Here is an 18187-nt window from a genome sequence, read left to right as displayed (position 1 = left end):
ACTGTAAGGCTAAATCTGGGTGTGGGGGGAATCCAAAAATCTTGTGGTTCTTTTAAAAAATCTAGATCCAGGGAATTGTTGAAAAGAAACTTCTCTAGGAAAGTTCAATAAATAGCTAGAAAAATGATAGCTGCTAGATAGGAGGTGGGTGTGTCAATGAATTACATTCCCTACCCATCAGTAAGGATAAACATTAACATTTCTTAATGTTTCTTTAAATACAGTTATTTCTATTATGCAATATGCTCACTTTTAAATTAACATTTTGACAATACAAGAAAGGTAAGCCTGGATTTCCCTCATTTAGTATCTTCCAGATGTACTCCAGTATTCAGAGTACTGTATTATAAACCAATCCATTTGAAAGATATCACATAAAGTAAAGCTTGAGTTAATTCTTCACAGTCCTAAACATGGTCCAAAAATAAAATCATCATGCCAAAGCTGCATCATGAAAACAGTTTTTAAAAGTTTAAAACACTCCTGTGTTTCGTCGGAGCTTCAAGTAGCAAAATAAAGAGTTGAAAGGGAGGAATAATCTAGAATCTAAGAGTCATCATCCGTTTCCCTCCATGGTTTCCTCCAGGTGATTTCACTTGTTTATCCATAGTCCTCTCACTTCTTTAGGGCTGTGTTTCCAGCAGGTCACCTTAAAATGAGAGGGAAGAGGGAATTCTCAGGACTTCAGTTCTTGCTTGAAAGCCAAAGATGCCACCTTCAGTCTCTGGGTGGGCTAGAAAAGCTGCCCGAAGCCCTGGAGAATGAGTGCTTGTGATCTCAGCAGTACTTGGCTGGAAGGACCAATTGCTTGATGAAAGCTGATCTCCATAGTATTTCTAGGAACAACAAGTGACATGTTGTAAGCTGCATGGAGTGGCTGTAGTATCAGCCTGTTCCATTGGAGGGAGATAAATCTTGCTTTATGAATAACTTCTTTTCTGTTTTGCCTATGAACACATGGCTCTTAACAGTTGTCCAGGTTTTTCTGTTGTGACACTTGTGCTATTTTTAAAAATTTTTTAATTCAGTGTTTAACAATATGCAATTATAGTACCGTAGAGCAAAGGAAAAGTTGTATATGCTAAAATATAAAACCCATCCCTGAGATACACATGTACAATTTTGTCAAGTTTTTCTATAGCAGGTGTCTATTAGTTGTTTTCTTTTTTTCAATGGAGATGCCCATCCAAAAAACAAATTCATTTTGAAGAAAACAATTTTTCTGCAATCTGAGGGCCAACAATAAAGGAAGCAGCTTCAAAAAGTGAATCTTGCTGAATTATTCTTCTGGTGTTCTAATGACAAGCTTAATTTTCTTGCCAGGGTAGCACTGCATTATTTTAAACAACCTATCTATAACCAAACCCTTATTTGTTTTTGTGTTACATTTCTCCATCTTGCAACTACCCAAACCAGCATCTGTTGTATTAGTAACACAGGAACCAGGGAGCACCGTATGTCTGCTTTGTAGATGTCCTCAGTTTTGTTTTTGTTTTTTTGGTTCCCAAACTAAATCTGTCTCCATCATTTGGAAAAACTAGGTGAGCTGCATTTTTGAGCTTTTGTAAAAATTGGGACAAAGTGGTTCTTCCAGTTGGCAAATCTAGTATGGGGAACTAAGAGGACAAGATAGAATTTTTGCAACTTTGTTTTATATAAACTCAGAACATTCTTCAGTTATGTGGCAGCCTATGTGGATCACTTTTCTTGTTACTGAGTAGCTTCAACTACATAAACTTTGGACTTGAATTTTTAAAAATTCTGAGTGTAAATAAGGTGGAGAAAATGTGGGAAATATTCTGTCACTCTATAACTAATGCAACAACATTTCTCCAAACTATAGAAGGTTTGTGTAAAGGGATCAATGGGGTAATGCTGTCTACAACTGTTAAGAAGCCTAAGTCTGAGCTGAGTAGAATTGAAATAGATTACTGTTGTGTTATTATGCCATCTTGTGTCCAACATTTAACACTACAGAGGTTTCAGTTGAACCTCCCATCACTGTATTAGATAGATAGACAGACAGACCATGTTTTGAAAGAAAACATAGTCTTTCCATGTGAATTTATAACCAAGGAAGGTCAGCTGGGTGAATGGGTAGGTCCACCTGTATCATTTCCCCGATCTGAATTTTAAAATAGGTGTTTGTTTTCAATATTCTATTATGCTTATGGTGGAACAATCCCTTATATTGATTAAAGTGGTGCAATAGTTATGGAATGTTTATAAACTTTTCAACAGGGCAGGCAATAAAGCTGTCAGTATCCACAATCTATCTTTTGGCTTTTTTTGGAGTGGGGGCAGGGGCTGAAAAAAATACTTGTTCTTAGAGTTAGCTTTTGAGGCCTGAAATTTAGCCCTACTGAGAAAGCTGAAAGGCAGACCTGAAGGAAAAGTGCAGAGTCATCAATAGATTGACAAATGGAAATTGGAGAGGAGGTTAAGGAACTGGGTTGCATGTAGAGAAAAATTATTCTTTGTGACGCTTGCTGTTACTTCAGTATGATTGTATCACTAATGGAGCAACAAGGCTATATTTTACACACTGATGACAATTTAGTAATCAATATTTTTGCTGCTGGCTTCTAGCAGTAATGGAAGAGAAGGAGATGAAACTTGCTTTCTTTCCTAACTAGGGTTTGTTGCATGCTCACACAGAGACCCAGACTTATTATTTCATTTATTGTTACACTTATCCCATTCTAAATTTTGCTACTAGCCACTGTATAATTTGCTTAATGCTTGATTCACAGACTAGGAATATACAACATGGGTTATTAGGTTGATCATTTGTCCGAAAAATCATATTTCCAAAATAGGATTCAACACTCTGTGTGTATGATCAGTCATCTAAATGCCATTATTTGCTGCCTGTGGGAATACTGGATTTGTCATTTCTTTCTTCCCACATCATACGAGCTGCTAATTTTGTTATAATACTCTGTGCATTGCATTGTGTGGTGGAATGGAATTATGAAGGCCAGGCTCAGGGAGATAAGCGTTTTCTTAGCTCGCCGCAGGAGCGTGGGAACTACAAGAGGATGAGACTGGCACCTCCCTGAGGAATTCACACTGTTGTGGCTGGCTGACTTGGGACCTGGGGTTTCAGTCTGGGAAGATTGATGTCAGGCCTAGCCCAAGGAACTCCAAGAGACAATGTAAAATCAGTTCAGCTATGTTTATTAGCTACAGCCTCTAGCAAGAATCTTCCCAGATTAAAACCCCAGCTCCCAAGTCAGCCAGCCACAACAGTGTGAATTCCTCAGGGAGGTCCCAGTCTCATCCTCTTGTAGTTCCCACGCTCCTGCGGCGAGCTAAGAAAACGCTTATCTCCCTGAGCCTGGCCTTCATAATTCCATTCCATCACACACTGCTTCTTTAAATCAACCATATCTATTTTTTTCTACAGCCACTTCTCCTCCAACACACCTCTTCTTTGCTTGTGACATCTTGTGATTTGCTTTGTATAGATTGATTCAATGAGTGGCCTGGCATATTTTTTTAAACAGTAAGTTAGCCAATATTCTCTTACTGTCAAGTTTAGAATCATCATACATAGTCGCATTTCTTCAAATTATGTCCTATCAGTATTTCATTGAAAGGAACTTTATTAAACACGAGAGCCAGTTTGGCATAGTGGTTAAGGCATCTGGTTAGAAACTGGGAGACTGTGAGTTCTAGTCCTGCCTTAGGCATGAAGCCAGCTGGGTGACCTTGGGCCAGTCACTCTCTCTTAGCCCCAGGAAGGAGGCAATGGCAAACCACTTCTGAAATCTTGCCAAGAAAACTGCAGGGACCAATCCAGGAAGTCACTAGCAGTAAAGATTGACTCAAAGGCACCAAAACAAACAAACAAACCCACTTTATTAGCTTTGTTTTTAGAGGAAGCCCAAATTGCCTGTACAATCGCAAAGTAAGCCACAAACCAATAATTGCTCCTGCCTTCCTTTTGTGCATGTTCACAACCAAGCCTCTCCCTACTTTGTGTTTTTCAAAATTCTTTGGCAAATATTGATTGGCTGATTAATCAATTGCACTGAATCAAGTAGAGGATTCCCTTTTTTACATGTGAACTGTGTGTTTTGAAAATGCAAGTTATATGTGACTAATAAAGAAGCTCTATAGACAGGATGGAACAGAAAGCTTTCCTCTAATTTTTTCATGCAAATGAGTTTAATGCTCCAGCTTGCATTGTCTTCAAGCAAATCAGATTATCCAGGTAGCAGCAATATTGGAGTGAGGTTCCTCCATTTGTCTCAGTACTGAATTAACAGCCTTTCAACCTTTAAAAAGGTTGACAGATTAAAAACTCAACGAAAGACAGACTGAGGCTAGTGAAGTTGACCTCTATTTACTCTGTGTTTGACCTGTGAAACCAGCTGCTAGCCACTCAAAAGTGTAGGGAACCTCTGCATCAGTAGGAAAGAAATAATTTAAAGCACTTCTTAGTCTTTCTCCTTGAAAAGGAAATAGTCCTGTCCTATTCCAGAATATAGTGTTATTTTGTTCTCTGAACGTTCTTGCATTTGCAAGATGAAAACATTAAGGGATCACGGCCAGTCCTCTCTATGGCTGGGGTTATACAGTGTGTTAAACTATGGATGGTTAAATTAATGACTGAGTTATTTTTTAACGTCCTCTGTCATACTACACTTGAATTAATGAAATGAGTGAATGGAACATAGAGGCTTTCCCCATGTGCAACTAGCCATGGAATGAAAATGTCCCAGCAACCTCTTTTTTCTATTCTTGTGATGTTGCCTTATCTCTTCTTCAGTCCAGCCCTGAGATAGCTTAAAGACACCGTTGGCTGTTCTGGTGTTAAAGTAAGGCAATAAACCGCAGCAGTTTTGCCCTGGGTGTAATCTGAGGTGCTTCATCAACCATTTGGTTAGTGTCACAGTCCAGTGACCTCCAGGGGTGGGTCAGTCCAACACTTACTGGCCACTTAGGCTAGTTTAGATATAGTCCATCCCCTCCTGCCCCTGGGTACTATCTTCCAGGGACATTCCACTTTGGGTAACAGGAGAGCCTGGATCTTTCCAACCAAGCTCTCCCGCTTTACTAGCTCTCTGAGCTAATTCCCACTCTGCTGAAATAGCACTAAACCCATGTAGAAACGGGGCCCACCTGTCAGCTAATAGTCAGACTCACTTTGAACCCACTGGGCAAAACACTTGTACAAGAACAGAGCATGTTTTGACAGACCACTGGCCTAGCCATCATTCAAAACTTGCCTCTTGCCTGGTCTTACCTCCAGCCCACATTAAAGGGAGTGGTCGTGGATGTTTTCCTGCTGGCTGGTGACACTGGGTTGAAAGGGAAGGAAACAAAGCTGGGAGAAAGCCACCAATCCCTATCCTTAATGTGCCCTGTATACAGTAAATAAGGACAGCACAATTTGCTGGTGCCATGCTGTGGCAGGAGAGAGATCCTGCTGGGGTGGTATCATTTTGTGCCAGTTCCAGGACAGGTAAATAGCAGCTCCACAGCTGCTCCCAGACGTTTCTTAATAATTCTGGGGATTATGATCTGATAAATGTGAAATACATCAGGCTGGGGAAAGCTATTCTAATGGGGAAAAAAGTATTTTTGGGGTGCTTCCTTTAAAACCCCATTAACAGAGGCAGCGTGTGATGCAGACATATCCAACCATGTTAACAAGTGAATGTGCACTTTGCCTTTTGCAATTCTATTATTTCTTGGGCTGAGACATACTTAGAGTAATGTTTTTCTGAGTGAAAACAGTGACAATGAAGAAACTCTGCCTATAGAGGTTTCCAGCTTCCATTGCCTGCATCTGTTGTTAGAACAGGCAAAGCAATGTGTGAGCAAACAGTCAGGGATGCAGGAGATCATCTGCTAATGTCACCACCAATGGAATCCTTTTCTGATTTTTGGAGTGGTAAGGAGGTAGAATGGGGGGGGGAATTACTCCATTTCCACTCATAACCCAACCCCAAACTGCAGGAAGATGGTCTCCCACCCTCATTGGGAGAAGGGCTAAGGGTAAGGCCAGTCCTAGAGGAATCTCACTCTTTCACACTCTAATTTTTTAGAAACAAGGGGCCGGGGGGGGGGGAGAGATGTGTGTCTGGAATTAGTCCAGTTGCCACCAAATTTGAATAGTATTGAATTTGCTGACATTGACTTCCTCTAATGCATTCAATGTACTTTTTCCACCGAAATCTAAAGCTTAGTGACACTCCCTCCCTAAAAAAAAAAAAAAAAAACCCTGCTCTATCAGAAGCAGGAAAGTTGCTTAGAAAGTGAGAGGTGGGGAAGGAATCTACAACTTAGTGGTTTATTGTTTGCTCCCATTACTCAGCAGACAGAGAAAGGGCTAGTCAGATCTCCTTCCAATCCTGCTCTGTCTTTGGGCTTTCAGGCAAACAAAAGAGATCACGAGGTGGCTAAAGTCACTCCAGGCTTGTAAAATGCAGTCTGGTGGGCAGAACAGTCAAAGAAATTCTTTGTTCCCACCAATATCATCATAAGTGTGCGTCCAGGGAAATAGGAATTCAGCAACTGTGTTATTTCGGTGTATTTCGAGGCATGGTGTGCCCAACAACACTGGAACATAAGACATACTGTGTTCAGTAGCCCACCTAAATTGAGCATCCGCCCTGGAACAATGGCCAAATGGCCTTTGGGAAGCTTATTACCAGAGCAGGATTTCTGCTTTCCTGCTGCTTTTCTTACATCTGTACTTGGTCAACCTAGCCATAGTTAGCTTAATCAAGTTGTAATATTAGTTCTTTGGAGATTGGATTTAGTGCTTCCCTCTGCCCCAAACAGGAATAATCCTCATCTGGAGTCCAGCCCTACCACCCTTTAGGAGAAAGAGTCATCAGGTTTATTTTCTGTACAAGAGCCAGTCCTGTTCCCTGATCAGCTGTGCTTTGGAGCTCTGCCATCCATTTCATTTCTATCCAGTGGTTGTATTAGCATCTTGGGTGCAATGTTCACTTGTGGAAATTCTAGCAGGAGCCCCAGCATAACGTGCAAGCAGTCAATATTGTTGGACTCCCCCTTTGAGTTTGAAAAGCTTGGGGTGCTTCTGCTATGTCTTATTTTATGGTATAAACTGTTAAATCCAGATTTGCCGGCCTTCTTGGGTGTGGGGACAACAGTTGGTGTCCTCCTCAGCCAGAACAGCCCAGTTTATGCCGACTGAACAATCCAACTCATCTGGAGGGCATCAAATTGGCGAAGCTACTTTGATGGGTCATTAGGCAAGAAAGTACAGTGGGTCAGAATTGGGATCATGAGAATAAAATGTCCTGTTTCTCTGACTTAAAAAGCCTTATTTCATTCGACAATGAAAAGCTGATCATCGAGCCTGGAGCAAGACTCTTTTGAGGATAGGTGAAATACCTGGTGGCTGGCAATTTTAACCTCAGATTTAGCCAAGAAAAACCTTTGTTTTCAAGTATTTTATGCTTCTTTTCCTCAAAATGTGAAATAGCTCTGCCAAAAGTGGAGAGGGTACTTCCTGTAATGGGTCAATTGGCAGCCAAATACCACTTACTGATGCAGAAGCCTTCTGTTCTCTTTCTCTCACTTTGTCAAATCCAACACTGATCAGGCATTGCTAGTCTGTTAATATGGAAGGTATATATCTATACGGACATATCCCAAAATGCACTTAACTATTTTCAGTTGGCCATCTTGGCTATGGATTTGGGGCAAGGGGCTGCTATTTGTGGGAATATGTCTCTGAGATTCAGGAGGCGGCCATGGGCCACCATTGCTCCCAGTCAATAGGGAACGGCTGAGGTAGCATCCAAACTGTACACATGATCTTGGATACATTGTGGGGAATCAAAATAGTTCAGTGCTGATTTGAGAGTGGAATTGGACAGTGGTTGCTGGGTCCTTAGCTTCTTTTCAAGGATGCATGTGGATTCCTGAATGTACATCACCTGTACCTAGGCACATGAATAAGAGGATGGCATGGTGGTTCAAAACAGGCTCACCCAGTCTCACATGAGACAAGTCTAGGGCCAACAGAGCCCCATTGTAAAAAAAATCCAGATGACCACAAGAGGGCGACAAAGAGACCCAATAGTCTAATCCTTTGCTGCCACCTCATGGGTTTCTGAATTTTTTTGCAGCCCCAGTCTGCAGGCCAACAGTCTTCAAAGACCCTTTCAGGGGGTCCATGAAATCAAATATTTTAAAATTTCTCAGTTTAATTTCTAAACAGTAAATATCGATATATATAACCCATATAAACCAAAGCTCTTTGAGGTCCTCAATCATTTTTAAGAATGTAAAGGGGTCCTGAGACCAAAATGTTTGAGAACCTCTGTTCTAGGCAAATCTGGTGTCTTCTTGCTTGAAGCAAAAATCCCCAAGGGATCCTCTTTCTTACTAAAAAGACATCCACAGTCTATCATAAAACTATTACACAGACAAAACTCCAGTTCATGGAAACTGTATGAATGTTACAAAGTGAATGGGTGTAGTTCCCCCCTATCCCAAGCCATCATCACAATTTTGTCCTGGGAAAGTGGCAGGGGTGAGGCAGGAGCTGATAGAGTGCAGTTCCTTTGGCAGGAAAAGCAAATGCTGCTGCTGTCCTTAAGATCGGTCTACCTTCATCCAAATATTGTGCCTTTCTAACAAACGTTAATTGAATAATTGTAGCTTTCTAGCCTGTTCTGAATTCCAGCCCTCCCATGTGCTTTTCTCTTTTTCCCCTCCCCAGTAATACAATAGTGGCCTTTTTGTCAACACCCACCCTTGTTCCCCAAAGCACAGTCTCTCGCCCCCAGCTCTGAAAAACATGGTTGGCTGCTTCAGATCTCTACTTTTTACTTCCCATAACATCTAAATAAGGAGCTAAGTTTCTATCACCAACCCCCTTCTTCTCCCATCATCCCTGACTCCATCCACTTGTTTCCGGGAGAGGTTCACAGCCTTGTAAGCTTGGAGACAAAAAGCTGCATTCTTTGGGCTCCATTCAAATAAAGAGGCCCCATCTGCTTTATGATCTATACGCTACTTCATAATAGCTGCCCTGTTGTACTGCTGCAGACAGACATGGATTCTTACCCAAGTCCCATCAAGCAATGTTCTGTACTTTAGGGATCCACAGTGCTTGAAATGGGGATGACAAGTTCAAACCAATATATGGAATTCAGCCCTCTAAGACCACTTCCTCTCCAGTCCCCAACCTCCAGTGTTTCCTTGTCTGAAGATCGCACTCTCAATTTACTATCCACTAACAGCATGCAATCTTGTAGATTGCTTCTGATCTTTGATCTCTTTCTGCTTGGCATTCCAATGTAAGATGGCCTATGTGCCTTACTTTTTAGAAGACAATTCTGGATGCACTAGTGTCCTTGAAGAGCTGTTTTGTCTAATTCTGGTTTGAAGAACCAAAATATATCTAAAGGAAGATCAAGGGTCTACTTACAGGGTAGCATGTGGGCCATGAGCTGAGCATCACCAGGTCAGAGTCTTCCCTGTTAGGGGAAGATATATTTTTCTCCAAATAATAGTGTATATTTCTAAATGTGCATATGTGCAAATATATGTACACTGTGTTATGTTTTGGTGATGCTTAAGTGACCAGTTTGTTCCATCCTAAAATGTACCCTTTCTCAAAACATATATTTTATCTTCATAGTTGCTGTATACATCCATATCTGGACTCTCTTGCTCCTGAACTATTTCCATCCTAAGCTAAGATTCTGTTTTACTTGAATGAATTGACCTGTTTGCCAATATTTTGGTTTTTACATATTCTAGCCTAGAAGATTAGATGTTTGTTCATGTTTTATTATATCCAAGTAACAAAACCAATAGGAGTTCCATAAATTTCAGGTAAGTAACCTGTATATATTGCAATGTTATGGCATATTGTCAAAGCTAGCTAATTGTGCGGAATCATGGCTTGTTTAAGCAAGTTTTACTGAATAAGTTGCAATTAGTTAGCTTTAACGGTAAATCAAACCAAACCTATTATTGTTTCATCCAAACCCAGAAAGCAAATTAAATTGTGATTAAGGAAGAGTGCCTTAACCCCCATTTGTACCCATGGATTGCTTTAAGTTAATATGCCTTATCACTGGAATTCAGGAGCCATTACTCCTCCAGAAAACTGAGGCAGCGTGAAGGAGCGACCACAAACCCAAGCCACTCTGGCAGCTGCATCTCTACTATGAAATATCTACTAGAGACAATGCAAAACATGTCCAGATACTAACTAACAGACGGAGGAACTGGCTACATGCATTTGGCTGTGACTGGCTTAGCTATCAGGACTGCATTCACTGAATGAGTATCTTAGGTAGCTATCACTAAGTCTGACTTACTGTGCTATGTGAACAGGCTGTTACTTACTGTAGTCTGTGAACCAAACCAAGGGGGCCTATAAATTCCACTGCATTAATTTGACTTTATCACAGGTAAGTCTGCACAGGACTACAACTGTAATTTGTTTACTAAAGGTATTTCTGAGCCTTTCAAAGACACAGACATTTGTTAGGCATTTTTTTCAACAGAAAATATTTCATCTACATATTCAAAAACACATTAATTTGAGCCAGAAATATCTGCCATTTATATTTTAACATATTTTTCATGAGAGTCAGTTGAAGTATATCTACTTAGCAGTGATCATCATGATTTTCCTTTTAGCTGGAACTAAATGTACAGAGACAATGTCACTATTGGGGTATATTGCACAGAATACAAGATGAACTAGCAGTTTAAAATTGGACACTCAGAAAGAAAGAGGGGGAAGAGAAAGAAAAATGTAAACCAGGAATCTCTATAATATTCTTTGAGAGGTACATGCAAAGCCATAAGGCTGGCTCCAGCTACTTAGAAAGCTACTCAGACCAAGTATAAGAGATTTTAAAAAGCAAAAAATAACATTGTACAGATGTTGTAAGAGTCACTTCCAAATATAGGGAGTAATAGGCAAGAAAGTGGTGTCCTGAGCAGGTTTTATTCATCACCCTCAATTTGGAGAGTCTACTTTTGTGTTGTTTAAACCCAGCCATTGTGGTGTAACACAATGTGTGAATCTAGGCACTGTGGGGAAAAAAGTGTTTTATATGTCTGAAAGTCTGTTTATTATACGTAGGGAATGCTTTTGTTATCAATATACAGAAGAAGTTCACTGATGGAAATTAACTAGGACTATTTTGATATTTTTCAAAATTACTAGAAGGTGGAAATGCCTGAGGAGAAGCAATGCTGGTCTATCAGCAAAATTAAAAAATAAATTTGATGAGTATTTATGATGGATTGATGCATAAAGCAAGATGTTTTGCTCTTGTTCTGTCTCATTTGTAATGCACAGGGGTCCTAGGAATGAGAGGACATTGTTTTGGGAGTTCATAGCATTGCTCAACAAAGCATCCTTTGGGAAGATCAGCATGCCTGGCCTATGGAATGTCCTGCTGTTGACACACCATGACATCTGCTCCCAGCTGACTGAGCTGAAAGGAGACAGGATATGCACCTAAAAGGCCAGGCTGGGGTTTCCATCAAGAGTGTCTTCTGTCCTACAGGACAGGGGCTGTTTTTTCTCCTTTAAACTAACTCATAAGGGTATTAGAAGAGAACTAATGGGGCTTTGCATTCATTCAGCAATGGAGCACTTTAGGTGCACTGGTATGTCATGTTACCCATGCTTAATTTAACCATAGTTTCAGACTAAGGAATGTTTAGAACATAATTTACAGTTTGTTGTGCTCAGCAGGTGGTTAGATCTTTGAATAACTGCTAGGAAGTAAACATAGTTTCCACTGTCATTTGCAGGAATTAGGAACACTAATAGTCGTTCAATTGGTGGATTTGTAAATAATGAGATGTAAATCTCCAGTACTGTCTTCATCTAAACTTTTCACTGCTTAGACAGAGGGTTGAGCAACTGTACCTTGGACTAATAGAAATCCCTGGGATTTGCTACCATCATAGAGTCATGGTGAAAAGAAAGCTCCAGTGGATACAACTTATTGCCAAGAAATAAAATATTCTATAGTGTCTAGATATATCTCTGGAATAAGAGAATGGGATCTGACAAAGATTAAAATATTAAAAATGGAGTGCAGCTAGGAAAAGAGAGAACTACCTACATTTGGAATTAGGAGAATTCTGCACTTTTTAATATGCATATGCCAAAATGCTATATACAGTATGTTGCAAAAACAAAACCCTGCATAGACATGAAATCACCAGGAGTCAAACTGAATCAAAGCAGGCTTTACTTTTCATATGACTAGCGTATACAGCTGTCTACTTGTATACGGTATGGGTTATGTAATTAATTTTCTCCAGCAACAGGCAAGGTTGAGATTGAAAATAACCAGTTTGATGAAACCAAAGAGGAACATTATGGACAGGTTGGGATGCTTTAGAAGTGCCATTAGAGAGCAGACTTAAATTTATTGTTCATTTTTAATAGCAGCTCCAGCTTTTGAAATTGATCACTTCAAAAATGCAATTGATTGCCCTCAAAAGAAAGCTTTGCTTTCTGTCTTCATTACTCTCTCCAATTGTGCAAGTTTGACGTTCTATCCATGATGCTTCTGCAGGCAGATGATACTTATTAATTGTAGTTAATTTGCAGGGTAAGTAGTTCACAGCCTTTTATCTATATGGACCTTGAAACTGCTCCCTGAGGGTAGGTCAATATTATGTCTTTTACAGGTGATCCTTCCACGTTCAGTGAATATATGGATGCTTAGAGATGAGATAAAGAGAGGGAGAGAGAGAGGCTGGACAGTGTAGTGGTTGGAGCACCACCCTTTGACATGGGAGATTGGGGTTTAAACCCTGGCTGGAACCTACCTTACCAGTAGGGGTCCTTGGGCAAAGACCCCCTAACACTTCACCTGCCTACCTCGGATATGACAGTGACACGAACTAAGAGTCATGCTGGCTGGGACGTCGCCCAGATTAACAAGGTCTGAACCAAATGTTGGGGAACCAGGACAATCTGACGATAAGTGGGCTACTGGACAAACCATACATGGACAAGACAAGAGAACCTGGCATTGATGGAATGCTACTACAACAGTAGAGAGGGGATATCTGAAATGTATGAAGGAACTGTGGATGGACAGAAGACCTACAGTACATCCACACTAATTGAGAAACAGCTAGTTATCCAAAGCTTCAACATAGTGAAGAAGCTACTTTCACAACTTGAGATAGACCAACTACACATTACATCCTGGACTCAAGAAGACCCAGAAGAACAACTGGATGTGCAGCCAACACCTGAAGCTGGAACGTCACTGCCACCCCCTCCATTACAGAGCACAGCAGCATATCAGGCAGAAGATAAGAATGCATGAGGCAGCAGCAGACATGGGAGGAAGTTTAAGCAGAGGAAATGCCATGGCAAGACAAGACCTTGCATGGGATGTACCATTGACAGATAGGAATTCCCAATGTCAACCACTTCACCTATCAGTGGCTGGAAAGGGCTGGACTAAAAGACAGCACTGAGGCACTGATCATAGCAGCACTAAGCACCAGATCCATAGAAGCAGGGTCTACCACACTAGACAGGACCCAAGCTCCAGACTGTGCAGAGAGGCCTCAGAGACAGTCCAACACATAGTGGCAGGGTGTAAGATGCAGGCAGGAACAGCATACACTGAATGGCACAACCAAGTAGCTGGCACTGTCTGCAGGAACATCTGCACAGTGTATGGGCTAGACCCTCCCAAGTCCAGATGGGAGATTCCACGGAAGGTAATGGAGAATAACAGGGCTAAGATCCTGTGGGACTTCCAGATCCAAACAGATACTGGCTGATCAACCAGTCATTGTGGTTAGTAGACAAGGTCTAGAAGACAGTGATGGTGATAGATGTAGCAGTGCCAAGTGCCAGCAACATCAAGAAGAAGGAATATGAGAAGCTGGAGAAGAACCAGGGCCTGAAGGAGGAAGTAGAGAGGATGCAGAAAGTAAAGGCCAAAGTGGTCCCAGTGGTGGTAGGAGCACACAGGGCTGTAACTCCTAAGCTGGGAAAGTGGCTCCAACAGATTCCAGAAACAACATCAGAGCTCTCTGTCCAGAAGAGTGCAGTGCTAGGAACAGTTAAGATAACTCTGCAGAACCCTCAAACTCCCAGGTCTCTTGAGAAAGACACATACCACCCAGGTATGTGAGAGGGGATTTTTTGGGGGGGGTGGTCTGGGAAGCCTTGCAGAGACAGATTGTGTTTATTTTGCATTCTGAACACCACATCAATCTCATCTTTCACTGGATCCTTGTATAAAGGCAGCGACCCCTATCTAGTACCCTCCTGATGCATATTTCTACAACTCTCATCACCACCAGCCAGCATAGACAATGAGTGGGCCATGGATACTGGGAATTATCTCTAGATTAACAAAAACTAAACCATACCTGGAAAACATTCTAGAAATTCTAGCCCCACCCACTTTGGTGATATCACAATGGCCTGTGCCTGTTGGGCCCCCTGAAATGTTGATTGTCTCTGGATTAAGGAAATGTAGTTTTTGGGCAAAAACTATTTCTTCTAGGGGATACCTCTCATTTCTCCCTTCTCTCTCACACATGCAGGTGTTAACTTGTCCTTTACTCCAGCCAGCAAAATATCTTCCAGTAAGTAATGGCTGGATTCACATGTACAGCTAATTTATAATGTGACATCTATGGTCTTGACTTAGCATGATGTATATATCCATCTAGTATGACTTATGTGTTATGTACACACTGTGTTCTACAAACCACAGCTGAAACACCCTTATGAATGCAGCTAATAGAATTTGCACAGGTGAATGAGTGTCCTATTTGAGCAATGATTCGATTATAAGGCTGTTCTAGGAGCTGACTTCTCCATTGAAGCGATGGGACATTTCACCTGCAATTTGTCAGAATGGCTGCACTGTTGGGAAGTAAATTTGTATTTGCAAATTCAGAGAGGCATTTAGTTTTGTACTTTAGAAGGAAAGGGCATTTCAAACCCCAGAGAGACAACTTTTTCCTATGCTGAATAGATGTAAAGCCAGCTGCATTTCACTTCAGCCATAAGACACCCAAGCTGGAGAGGATGATTTCATTCAAATTACCCAGGGCATAAATTCCTACTCAGACAGATCATTCTCCTTTCCTGCCCCCATTTCCAATTCTCTGAGAAGCTAAGCTTTTTCCCCCTTGTATTTCTCTTGTTCATTATGCATAGGCCCAATTTTTAAGACTATGGAAATTTCTTTCAAAGGATTCCATGGATGTGGTGGGGTGATGGCTACTTCATAAGGCACATGGCTATAGCCATCCTATAGCAATGACAGGGAGGCCATGCTATCTGGGAATTATCTGCAGAACTACAAAGATGCTCTGTGGGATCTATTTATTATAGAGCTACTGTAATTCAGGATCACTAAATGAAGTGCTTGCTTTCAGATTCTCAAATTTTCTTCATTGGACACATTTCCCACATTCCATGTTAAGGCTTCTGAAGAACATGAAAGCATGAATATTTTGTGCTTTCAGCAGACTTCTTTTTCACATGATCTTGATTCCACTCCACAGAATAAGATATTTCAGATCAAGTTGATGATTAAATATCTTCTAAATGTTGATTTATATGAATCTGGCTGTATGGAAATGCTTATTACTTGGGAATGATTTTTTGTCTTTCTACATTCATCCAAATACCAAAGGTTTTAGGTTCCATCCCAGATTTGCAGGAAAGGAATTAAGAGACACTTAAAAAAAATATGGAGATGGGGAATAACTTGCTAAAGGCTTTATGGCAGCCTTCCCCAATTGGACCCCACGAGATGTATGGGACTTCAAAGTACCTAATTGCCAATTATTGGTGATAGGGAGATATTGCAGTTATAATCCAATGTAATAAGGGAACACCAGACAGGAAAAGACCACAATAGGAGCTGCCAGTGGAGAAGGGTAAGGGAACAGCATGTCATTCCTGCAGGGTCTGCAGAAAGGTCTGAGTGTTTTCTCCCAGTCCTTTAATTTTTGTGAGGTGATGACAGGAATGTGCATTCCATGTTAGGGGTGTTTGAAAAGGGGATCTCAGAAGAGAGGCTGGTCTGGAGCAAGGATGCAGGCTAGCAATAGGTAAGTGCTTCTCCTCTTAAGGTTTTACGGAACTGGAGATAACCACGCTAAAGGTTGCTAAGGGAGTGGCCGGGAGCCATCACAGAAAACCATTTTTCTGTATTTTCAAAAGGTGTGTGCGTGCGCGCAGAATGGGAATCTTTGTGGGTTAGTGAGGTGGTGGTTTTGAGAAAGGAGTTGTTGCATCATGCTATAGCAAGGAGGGTTTGTGTGTAATTCCTCCCCCCCCCCCACCATATTTCAGCTTTTTAATGAAGGGTGGGGACAGGCTGGTAACAGCTTCATGGGTTGCTAAGGGAGGGGCATTGACATCCAATTTTTCTCTTTAGATGGGCGGGGGGGGGGCGTTGCATCACGCAAGTGGTGGCGGAGACACTCCCGTTCTTTCTTTCTTTCCCTCCTTCCCAGCCGTCTCCCCCCCCCCCCCCAACAATTCCCCAACGTGCAAAAGAGACAGGAGCCTCACATGACCCGCTCTAGGCTGTGCCTTTGGATGGCTACGAGGAGGGAAGGAGCAGGGAGGGGCCACGGGGTGGAGACAGGCAGGCAGAGGGCTGGATCGTGCGCTTTGCAGCTGTGCCCGCTGCTACCGCCAGCCCTGCCGGGGATACTCCCCTTCCCTATGGATCGCCCCTGCGCCGCCCTTTGGAGACCGTGAGGGGTTTAGCATGGAAGAGGTAAGGGGGCAGCGTGGCTTCTGGGGAGGGCAGCTGGCATCAGGGCGTGGCACTTCTGCTGTGCTGATTTGCGGGGAGGGGGCTGTATTTGCCATAGGGTGAGTGCGAGAAGAAGCGGAGGGGCGATGACTTTAGTGGGTGCGGTGCGTCTGGTCTCTGGATGGACGTCGAGGTGAGACTTCGCTGGCCCAGCGGAGCTTCTCGGGGGAAAACGTGCGCCGAGGCGCTGGTTGGCGGCAAGGGTGCCCGGGGCTGGGCTGGGCTGGGCTGGGCTGCAGTCCCGGTCAGGGGTGTGGGAAGCCGGGATGCGACTGTGGGAGCGAAAGCGGGCAGAGGCGGCTTTGGTGGGGGCGCCTGGGGGTGGGTGAGAACAAAGCTTTCCGGGAGGGGGGTAGGGGATGGCATTTGGTGGGTCGGGGATTGTGGATCGTCTGTGGGTCGCCAACCTGCACTGCTGATGTGCAAGCTGGAGACCCCTGGGCTCAACAGTGGGAAAAGGCGGGGGCTCTCTCGGGCGCCAGAGGTGCTGCTTGATGCTTTCAGTGAGGAAGATCTAAGGTGGAGCTATTCTGAGGAGCAAAGTGTCTCTGAATGTACAGAAAAGGCAACAAAGAGTATTGGGGTGCCTTTAAAAATTAGCCACATTTTAATTTTTAACATTTTAAACTTTAATTTTACTCCTTAAAGATTAGTCATATCTTGGTAGAAGGTGTGATGGACTAGAACTGATCCCATCAGACAGATGCAGGAAATGCGTGGACCATGGAGTTATAATTCAGGGCATTGCTGGGTGGTGCTGGACCTTTGTGCCACTCGCTGGGAGGTTGTATGTCAGGCAGATTTCCAAGGCAGAACAAGACTCAAGTGACAATGAACCTGGACACATTACTGAGTTTCAAGAGGCAGAGAGAATCGATGGCTGTAGTATAAACAGGATTATATGCGACAGTTTGGGCATGATAGGGTTTGATAGCTTTGGGCTTAATGTGAATCCAACCATGATGTTATAAACTATAGTTTAAGAGTGAGTGTCATGTTCATACTGAGTCATTGTGTCTTAACCAATAAACCATTGTTAAAACAAACCAGTGTGCAAACCCAGCTTTGTTACAGGCAAGATTGTACCAAATGAGGTGCAATGAATATTTGCATTGGGGCAACAGGACACATGATTTAATCAGAGATGCCTGCATAGAGTTAAGATGTAGGACAATAGGAGCATATAACAGCTGAAGATTTGCAGGATTTGGGCGGTTCTACTGGAGAAAAGAGAGTTGAATTATTCAGGATGTGGGGTTGAGATTTATAATTTGGATTTGGAGAGGTGGAAGTTGAACAGTGCTTTGATGAGTTGGGCCAGCATGTGAGTTTAGAGAGTTTCTGAATAATGTCTAGAGAGGATGTACAATATATAAGCTGCCATG

This window comes from Python bivittatus, unplaced genomic scaffold (genome assembly GCF_059951505.1).
Source record: "Python bivittatus isolate LINGU-HERP-01145 unplaced genomic scaffold, Pbiv_v1 ctg000410_np1212, whole genome shotgun sequence".
Lineage (NCBI taxonomy): Eukaryota > Metazoa > Chordata > Lepidosauria > Squamata > Pythonidae > Python > Python bivittatus.
The sequence above is the reverse complement of the archived record's forward strand: the minus strand, read 5'-3'. Positions refer to the sequence as shown.